This window comes from Etheostoma spectabile, chromosome 17 (genome assembly GCF_008692095.1).
Source record: "Etheostoma spectabile isolate EspeVRDwgs_2016 chromosome 17, UIUC_Espe_1.0, whole genome shotgun sequence".
NCBI classification, from domain to species: Eukaryota; Metazoa; Chordata; class Actinopteri; order Perciformes; family Percidae; genus Etheostoma; species Etheostoma spectabile.
This window is the reverse complement of record NC_045749.1, coordinates 15,915,919-15,923,846: the sequence shown is the minus strand read 5'-3', so window position 1 is coordinate 15,923,846 and position 7,928 is coordinate 15,915,919. Positions and strand designations below refer to the sequence as shown.

General features: G+C 37.3%; 1 long non-coding RNA gene across 1 annotated transcript in view; it reads right to left on the bottom strand.

Moving 5' to 3' along the window:
- The window catches only part of LOC116705578 (uncharacterized), a 12,395-nt gene extending 10,106 nt beyond the window's left edge, over positions 1 to 2,289 (bottom strand). The window contains exon 1 of the long non-coding RNA XR_004335965.1: positions 2,279 to 2,289. This is a non-coding gene — a long non-coding RNA (uncharacterized LOC116705578). The remainder of the gene's footprint in view (positions 1 to 2,278) is intronic.
- Between the last annotated feature and the right edge of the window lie 5,639 nt (positions 2,290 to 7,928).

Genomic DNA, 7,928 nt, shown 5'->3' with positions numbered 1-7,928 from the left:
GTCAGATTTAGAAAGGATGTAAAAGAGGTATGTTGGTCAGATGTATTACTGAAAATAAATCCTGATGAAGCACTGAAAACTGTTGTTGATATTTTCATGCCTATAGTAAAAAGCATGCTCCAGTGAAGAAGTTTAAGGTCTAAAGCGTCAGTACACCATGGTTAGATGTATGTAGCACTATGATATGGTTATCAATCAGACTGGCAAATCTATTATAAACTAAGAAACTTTCTAACTAAATTCAATTAAAAAATAAAAATAAAATGTATTATAAAGCCATGATTAGTTATATTTAAAATGATAGTAAAAGATTATGGAATACGCTGAACAGCTGAATGGGAAAGAACACCAAACAAACTTCATCTTTATTGGAGATTCATGGAAATTTCCTCACCAAACCAGCGGAGATTGCAAACCACCTTAATAATTATTTTATATATAAAATAAATGATTTTATAAATAACATGACAAAAATAGAGAATGAGATATCTTATTCATTGATACAAGAGAAAATCATTAGAGGCAAATATTATAATTTCAAATTTGTAATAGAGTAAATATTAATAAAGTAGAATACATGTTGAAAAATTGTAAAGATAAACCACCAGGTGTGGACGGCCTTGATGCTAAACTTCTTAAATTGGTTGCAGACCTACTTGCCCCCGTTATCTATTGTATTATAAACCAAAGTTTAAGGGAATGTCCATGTCCTCAGGAATAGAACGTTGCTAAACTAACTCCACTGCCTAAAAATGTTATTGCCTCATTTGAGTATAATTATGAAGAGTAAAGTATGTGAGCAGATTATAGAATTTTTTTCTTTGAATAATTCTTAACCACTGATTGTCAACGTGCATATAGAAAGGAACACTCAACAGCGACCACTCTAACTCATATGACTAAAAGAAACTTCTAGGTGTGATTGTGCTTGATTTTACAGCAGCATTTGATATCCTTTTTCCCAATTTTATTGAAAAAAAATTGAATGTTATGGTTTATGTTTATGTTAACTAGTCTTTTAGTTAGTCTTTGAGCTGTGGAGATTCCCAGGGGAGTTGTCTACGGCCGCTGTTATACACTAGTTTCCCAAATAATCACTTGTTTTAAATGAGTCAGTCAGCATATTGATGTATGCAGATGTTTCAACTAAAGTATTTACCAGTGTACGTCTTCACCTACATTTCATGAGTTAAACACCACCCTATCACAAGAGCTGCAATCAGTGGTTGAATGGATGAAGAAACATAAGCCAGTTCTTAATGTTTAAAAAAAAAATTGTTCGGTTCACATTCTACTGTTCATAATCTATCTGAGTTGAAGCTTTGTATAAATTATGTATCTGTTAAACAGGTCCACGAAACCAAACATCTAGGAGTCATTTTAGGTAGGAAATTATCATGGACAAAACATGAAAATAATGTGGCTGTGAAGATGGGAAGTGGTGTATCTATTGTTGAAAGATGTGCACCTTTTGTCACAAAGCTCAACCAAAGCTTTAATATTGTCTAATCTTGAGTATTGTTCAGTAATATGGTCTAAAAAAATAATAAATTTGCAAATGGTGCAAAATAGAGTCACGCATATAGCACTCAGGTGTGGTTATAGAACAAATGCCACAATGCACAAATGTTTAGGTTGGTTATCTGGAAGAAACAGACTGTTCTGTTCATTGTGTTTTTTTAGGAATACTCTTGTAACAAAGAAACCATCTTTTTTGTATAATAATTTACCTTTCAGTTTAGATATACATAACTATGCAACTATACATGCCGCAAGTGATAACTCTACTTTAAAAGAAGCAAAGACAAATTCTGTTTTAAATGAATGGTCATGGATAGAGCAATGCAAGAATGGAATGTGTTACCTGAACAAATAACACAAGAAAGCAGTTAAAGTAGATTTAAAAGTTTTGTTAAAACATATCTTATTGATTAGAGAAGTTGAGTAGACGAAGAAACAACATGGGTTGAGGTTCAACAACATATGTATGTTTGTTCAATTGTGAGACGTGTCCAGAGAGGATGGCAGAGATGGTATGTGATGATGGTATGTTCATATACCTAACTAACTACATTAGTGGAGCTGTCTATGTGTCTGTCCTTGTCTTATGTGTGTATTTTGTCTTGAAATGATAGTGTGTATTTAGTATTGCATTGCCACATTTTCAAGAGAGTTGTAAGGACCTCAGGAAGACTAGCTCAGGAGCTAATGAGGATCTTGAATGAACAAACAAACCTCCCCTCTCACCACCTGTCTCCTACGGATCAGAAGTACAAACATTTCTCTCTCATGTTCTCATCGGCTATGCAGCTAAAAAGAAAGATTGGAGGTAAGGTTGTTGCTTGAGGTTCTTTCTTATTGTATTCAATTCCAACTCTGTGGCTAGACCTCAAAAAACACTTTCGACAAGCAATACCGGCACCTCAGGTTACCATGGTAACTCTTCACTTAAAAATAGACCTAGAGGAATGAACGCTACGGGTAGAATATGCCTCCTTGATGTGGTTCAGGAAGATATATTGTTCTGGGTGTACCTAAAAACAGGTTAGCATCTGGCTCTGTTTTACAGAATCCTTAAAACATTATAGTACCTTGAGACGCCACAATTGTGTTTTGAAAGCTAAAAAAAGCAATACAGAAGGTATTTCCTGATGCAACATTCTGTTATAAAACTGAATTTATTTTGTTGGATGTCTTGGATAGACTTGTTACAGCTGAACGATGAATCAGTGCCTGTTCCATTTGACATGTTTCCGTGTATTTACAGTAGATGACAATAACAAAGTGCCTGAACGAGATGTGCTTTTCATTCCTAAGCTAAATCTCTGAAGAATAGTGTTTTGACACCTATGACAGACGCTTCTTCACTTCAAGGATTTACATATGCTGGAGCTGTGAAGACGCCCAGCGAGGTACCAGAAAGGTGTAATTTTCATTTGTTTAAATGCAACCACAGGGGTGATTTTTATATCTGGTTTGTGCTGTGCTGTCATATAACTAACTTCCCACCTTTAATTTACTACAAAGGTTTACTACATACTGTATACCACAAAACGTATTTACGTTTTTGCCATTTAGTGTTCAGCCTTGGATTTGTTTCATGGGCTGATTCACCACCACAAAAGCTTTCCTGGTTGTGTTTACAAGGTTTAGTCTTTACTGAGCATCTAGTCCAGAAGTTCAGGAAAACGATGCAGCCTTTAACAATGAAGCATCACAAGTGGACCAAATTCAAAGACACAAAAAGTGTTGGTGAACATTATTGGTTTCTAAAATGCACACATATTGTAAGTTAGATTAGTAGATTAGTAAAATTATTTACCCACTTCACCTACAGTATATTAAATAAATGCATAGCAAGCTAAACATCTTCATCTTTTGCTGTGCATGTGCTTGCTTGTTTGCTTGCCTGCATATGGACATTCCTGTGTGCACAAGTGAGTGTGTGTGTGTCTTTTTACTTTTCATTTAGCATTTTTCCTTTAAATGATTGAAGAATTTGTCCATGTCTTTCTGTTGACATTTGATCCAATTATATGTGATTGACAGGAAGACTGACTGAGGCTCAAATGGGTAGGGGCCTCAGGCTGTTTACTGATCTACATTAAGTTCACTATTTCATACCAAACAAAGAGAGAGCAGTAATTTGCCTATAATGAGGGGAAAACAACACATAACAGCAGGTACTTAAAAGGAGTTATTGAGACCAATTTAAGGCACACACTGCTGTGGTGCAAAATAAAGCAAAGATGCTTTCTTAACTGCCAGAAAGGAGAATAAAAGAAAATTCATCAGCCTCCAGAGATACAAACATAACAGCTGTTGGTAAAAATTAAAAGAAAAAGAGCATCAACATTTAATGTCTTGCAGTAAAGAATTTGACTTTATGGAGGGAAGCATAGACTGTAAAAGTAATGCATGAAGCAGAAGTGACCTCACCCATTAGTTGTTGTCTTGAAGCCTGGCAATTTGGCTTTTGCCCTCTTGTTTTATGGAACATGGCGATTTTTGGACAAGAGGGTGGAGCTGGGGAAGATGATGCGGCTAAGCCAGTGTTGTTTCTATATACAAAAGCGCTAAACGCTGAAGGGGGAAAGTTTTCTCAACCTGCTAAAGCCAGCCATCTGGAGAAGTTTTACTGGCAGGTAAATGCAGACCCCTGGGTACTGGCACCAATCATCTGCATGTACGGCAGTACACAAATCGCCCAACTTTCTATTAAGTTACCAGCTAAAACTAGCACAACCCATCTGGCTTTGCTGGCAAGGTGCTACTGAGCACTAAACAAGACATTTTTAGCCAACCAATGTGTTCCAATCAACTTCGATGAATTGAAAACACACAGTAAAAGAGTCAAAGTTTAAGATGAAAAAAATACCGCCACCCCAAAACAAGTTCATGGCTATTTTAATGCACACAGTGCCATGGATACGCGCTGCTAAGCATCGGTCCTGATTGACAGATTGGCATGTAGTCATGCCTTAAAGCAAGCTCTGCATTACTCTCATTTTTAAAATAAATGGGACTTTACTAGTTGAACATCCTGGATTTCTGTGCAACTGCAGTATCTATAATTGGACAGTTAGTTCATTAGCAGAAGTATTTACCTTTATGTTCTTGTAGTTTAGAACCACCAGACTACAGAAAGTGTTGTGTCCCATCCCTGTGTCAAGTTTTTGTTTTGAGTTAGATTTACATTTTCTGGTTGTTTTTCCATTTCCTGTTTTATTTTGAAGGGTTTCTGTTCCCCCTGGTGTTGTCTCCATTTACTTCCACTCGTTTATTTTCCCTCAATTGTGATTACCTGTCCCCGCCCTAATGTGTTGCACCTGTGTGTCATTCTCTCGCTTGTCTCCATGGTGTATTTAAGTTCAGTCTTCTCCTTACCCCAGTGCGAGATCGTCTTTTTCTTTTTTCTTTTCCTGTGTTCAGCTTTCGAGCAGGTTTCCCCTGTGTCCTGTTATTCTGAGTTCTTGTTGTTTCCCTGAATTTTGGCCATTGCCTGTATTTTTGGATTTCCCTTTGCCTGCCGATTTGAACACTGTTGCTGTATGTTTATTAAGCTTGCTAAATAAACTTTTGCTTTTAACGTGCCTGAGGTGTGTATTGTGGGTCCATCCTTCTGTGTGTGTGATAGAAAGGACAGGGTGAAAGCTGAGGAGGGACAATGGAGGTTGAGCCCTCTGTGGCCTCATTGCACTGATGAGCTGGTAGAGAAAGAGCTGTGCACTTGGTAAACACATTAGCTGACTGTGACAGATGTGCTAGACATTGGATAATTGCAATATGTAGCTGAAAACAAAACGTAGGAAAGAAATGCTAAACTACTTTCTAATGCAATGTTTTGTGATATGCTTTTTTGTCATTGTTTATCATTCTAATAAGTTCCCAAATTATAAATTGCAAGAATTCTTCTGGAGGTATGATAAAGGAGGCTGCATGTTTAACATGTCTAAAATCTCAAACAGGGTTTGGTGTCACTCCTGTAAGAATAAAAAAGGAAGGAGCATTTTACTGATGCTGATTAGAGAGATCCATTGAAGAGAAAAAGGAGATATTGTTCTAGCTTTCCATTAGCAATAGTCTATAAGTGATGTATCCACAAGACATGTAAGAGTTTTTAGCTTTTGTTTTTTTTTGCCCAGAAAGTAATCCTTCATGAATATTGCTCTCTCCTCCTACGTACACAAAAAACCCAGCTGGATGCTGCAGGTCCAGGTGAATCGAGTGCAGTATGAGTCACTGAAAGGCATTCACACAATGCACACAAAATTACTAATGTAAAACAAGAGGGTACATTTCACAATATACAAAACCTGCATCAAAGCAGATAGTACCAATAGGATATTAGGGTTGTTTGTTACAAGGGTTGTGAGCATTTTAACCTCTAAACAGATCAAATATAGGCCAGGGACACACTATCTAAGATCAAGTCCCATCTAACAGTGTATGTACAGTATATTATGCCAGCTCAGAGCCTGATCCGTGAATATGAAATGAATCCAGGAAAGGCGATGAGAACATTATGACAGATGATAGCTGTGGTTAACTATAATGACTATAGATTACCTATAATGAAAAAAAAACAGCCACAAATGATTGAATGAGTAGAATTTGACACAAAACCCTCTCTAGCTCATGTATTGATTGTGATATGAAATGACAGTGACGAATGGTTTTCAAATTTCACATTTGTCACATTTGTTCTCTCCATAACAGGCAAAAATGTATTTCCATGTGGTATTTAGATGGCTGGGCCTTTATTCTCTGATAATGGTAAAGTAAGTCAAGTCAGGTTTATATGTATTGTCTATGAATCACTTTTTATGTCTCAAAGGGCTTTACAGGCTCACAAGGACAGATGTTTCTGACCCAGCCCAAGCTTTCTCTGAAGACAAGTAAATCTGAGAATTAACGCTACATTGGCTACATCTGATGCTAACTGGGTAGAAGTCAATCTGTGGCACTTCTTCTGAGGAATGAAGAAGAAGATGATGATAAATGATACTGCTGTTAAATTAAGAACATCTTTTGGCTAAAAAATAAATTGCAAAAAGTGTCAACATATATGCAGTGGATAAAACATCACCAAAATGGCCGCTTGTGACCCAAACTAAGTGACCCAATTATAATGTCCTTTACAACAACCTTTCTCATGGCCTTACTAGAATTAACCAGAAGACAAAATTAGTCGATTTAATAAAATAAAAAGGCAATACATAAATAGTTTATGGACACAGCGGCAGGTGCAACAAGCAATATTAAGTCACATAAATGAAATAACCTGCCACTTATTATGTCAGCAGCAGAAAAAAAACAATACAGAAATGTATTACATCCCACCAGTTGTTTTACCCACTCTTTTCCAAAGTCATTCAGGGAGCCTTGTGCACTGTGAACAGGGTGCAAACTACGGGGGGAGCTTGGCTCCCCTTAATAAGACATGGGCTCCCCTGAAAACGTGATTTGTGATATTTTGGGGGTCTCTAAATTTTTTTACAATGTGTACTTTTTACATGCAATTTCAGTTTTGTGTAATGTGATCATCGTGGATTATTATGTGTGAAATTGCATGATGGTGATTTTAACCTAATTCACTTGAATAAAGATACATGCTGTTCTTGTCACGATTATCAAGGCGTTGCGGTGCATATTCAACTAAAGACACTCCACTGCCAGGGAACGTAAAAATTTAGCACAGTATGATTTGAGTGCGGAGTGTCCCAACTCTGGAGCTCTGACACACCAGCAGCTTTTTTCCCGGCTGAAACTCAAATTTTTGTAGTACTGAAAAAGTACAAGTAGCCTACACAAAAAACAGCTTTGTTACAGTAACAAGAGTGAAGTTTCCTTCCATCCCTGGTTAACGGACACAAATTGACAGTAGCCTACTCATTATACAGAATGGTCTATTGAAGAATAATTCATAAATTATTGAAATATATCTTATGATCCATAAGTAAGCCTGTGTACATCACCTTAATGTTGCTGCTGGTAAAGATAGAGCTTATTTTTTACTATAGTGCTGGGTTGCTTGTGAATGTACCAAGGGATCAATGATATCTTATCTTGATGCATACAAATACATCGTAATTTATCATCACTGCCAGACGTAAGCCTGGAGGGGATCGTGTGTGTATGTATTTGTGTGTGATCTCCTTTTCCCACAGTGAAACACTTTGGCTTAATATTTCCTCAATGTTTGCATTAACAATACCCTGCCACAACAGAATCCCTCACTGGGAGATTGAACCCACCCAGCAGGAGTAAGAGTCCACCCACTGTGAGATGCTTACAGTGACCGGGATCCGATCCCCTGCTGGCCTCCCACCATGTCTATTGTTTTAGACAAGAGGCCCAGCTGGCTGCCAGGAATTGAACCCAGGTCCCTGCAGTGGTGGTTGAGAGTCTTACCTCCATACCATGTG